This window comes from Seriola aureovittata, chromosome 10 (assembly GCF_021018895.1).
Source record: "Seriola aureovittata isolate HTS-2021-v1 ecotype China chromosome 10, ASM2101889v1, whole genome shotgun sequence".
In the NCBI taxonomy this organism is placed as follows: Eukaryota; Metazoa; Chordata; class Actinopteri; order Carangiformes; family Carangidae; genus Seriola; species Seriola aureovittata.
The window spans coordinates 9,181,510-9,183,820 of record NC_079373.1 but is presented as its reverse complement, the minus strand read 5'-3'; positions in this window follow the sequence as shown (position 1 = coordinate 9,183,820).

Genomic DNA, 2,311 nt, shown 5'->3' with positions numbered 1-2,311 from the left:
TTTTCTGTGTTGTGTCTTTTAGTGTAATTTAATTTACAACTTCAGAATTAAAAATTGGTTAGTTTTCTGCTAATTAATTAATTCATACTGCATTTAAATAATTGGAAACATTAGGAAAAAAAAACATCCAAAAACTGTATTGTATACATTTAAAATGAAAGGGAAAATGTTAGTTAGGGAGCTTTGGAACAAAAATGTGAGACCTCCAGGACACAAAGATGGACTAGCGAATCAATTAACAAATTAAAGGCACAGTTTAGGTAAAAATCAAATCATTACATTATGACTTTAAATCCGGGTAACCTTGCCAAGTCATCAGTCCCTCAACATTTTAGATAATGGAGAGATGGTTGGTACATCGCTAAAGAAAGACTAGTCGGTGAACAGTTATCCAAGCCCAGTTCTTGCTATAATCTCCTGAAGGGACTGCAGGTTTACAGCAAGTGACAATTTTCTGAACAGGACTGGGTGAAAAAAAACTTAACCAAAACCTTTTGGTCTATCAATACCGGTGAATTTGCAGCAAGGAATCTGTACAACAACCCTTTTAACAGGCATCACAGCTAGAGTCTCTTTACAAAGTGGGCAGGAACACAGAGAGTGGGCAGAGAATAGAAAATACAGGGAAGAAAAAAAAACGAGGTTATCACAGAACCAACACCTAGCACATCAGGGTAGGCAGAGAGGAAAAGTACTACTGAAGATTAGATGAGAGCAATTGGCAGACAATCTGAAATGAAAATGAAGCACAGAAAGAAAATGTATTTATTCAGTCTGACTCAGTCAACACGTCCCAACATGAGCCGCTGCTACAAAAATTGACAGTTGATTGTTAATGACATGAGCTGTTCTGCAGATGTGTTAGTAAATCATATGTTAGTTTCTCCAGTGGCAGCAAACAAGCTATCTGAGCCACATTTAGAGGCGACCATGAAACAAGAATTTATTCCTTTGCCAAGTAAATGAGAAGGTTCAGTAAGCAGTCAGGTTCAGGATAAACACCTGTGAGTGTTTTACAGGTTAACAAATTTGTAAGAGGAGACAAAGCAATATTTTGGACCATTTTATATACCTCAGACCAATAAGCCTGTATTTTCTTACAGTCCTTGTTGCATCAGTGTCCTTGTCCCTGATTTACACTTGAAACAGAGTTGGGGAGACAAAGTTATAGATTTTATGGAGGCTCACTGGGGTAAAGTATGTCCTGTGTATAAATTTTAATATTTGCTCCTGCAGAGAGAGCGTGACCTATCACTATAAATCCTGCTAACAGCTCAAGCAAAAGCAAAGAGTAAACAAGAAGTGCTGAAATTAGGTCAAATGTAACATCAAAACTGCACGGAAAAAGTGTATTAGGGATAAGGACAAATTTAAGTGTAATATTTCAGTATTAATATTTAGTATTTAAGCCCCCTGCCATCATCACAGCAGCTAGTCCGAGCTGCTACTTCCTGTCCGACAGGCCCGACTACAACAACCTGTAATATCAGTTTCTACCAATACACCATGAGCTGAAGTACTGACCCATTCCCCTTTTCATTACCTCCTGTTGTTTTGAAAGGGTGTTGGGTATTGTAGTGCAACCCTTAACACTGTTCGAAACCCACTTTCAAAGCTGGAAAAGCTTTTTTTATTTTATTTATGAAAACAAACAGGGCTACTTCACTGTTTTTCTCCATCCTGACACCAATAGACCAGCTGTAGCCTGAAAACTCCTTAAGTTACATTTATAATTGTCAAACCTGGACATGGTGAACAAGTAGACTCCAGTATCTTTGTAAAAACACAGCTTCAGATTTGTGAGACGTTCACTCTATTTGTGAAAACATTAACTGTTGATTGCATTAGTGATTAACCTCAGACAACAAAATTAAGTACTAATTCAAATGTATGAATGATAAAAAAATTCTCCTCCAGATGACTGATACAACACAACACACATTTCCACTTTTGTAAACTATGTGTAACACTACAAAGTTAACCAAATAATAGTAAAAAACTTTTCCTTCTCTTTTCTGATGAAAAATAATTTCACTTCCTTGATCTTGTCATGTGTAGGAACTGGGCATTGGGGTTGTGATGGGGAACCATGAACCACACGACCAAGAGAAAGCATGAAGAGCCACGGTGAGAGGATGGTGGAGACAAATACCAGGGAGTGTAGCTGCGTAACAATTATTTTACTTGGACTGTTGCGTTTATAACCCTACCAGAAAGACTGCATGGACTTTCTGCCATGATCAGCTCATGTGAGCCACACATTCAACAGTGTCCTATTTCAGCAGAAAACTACATTTTGAAGATGTTCAGC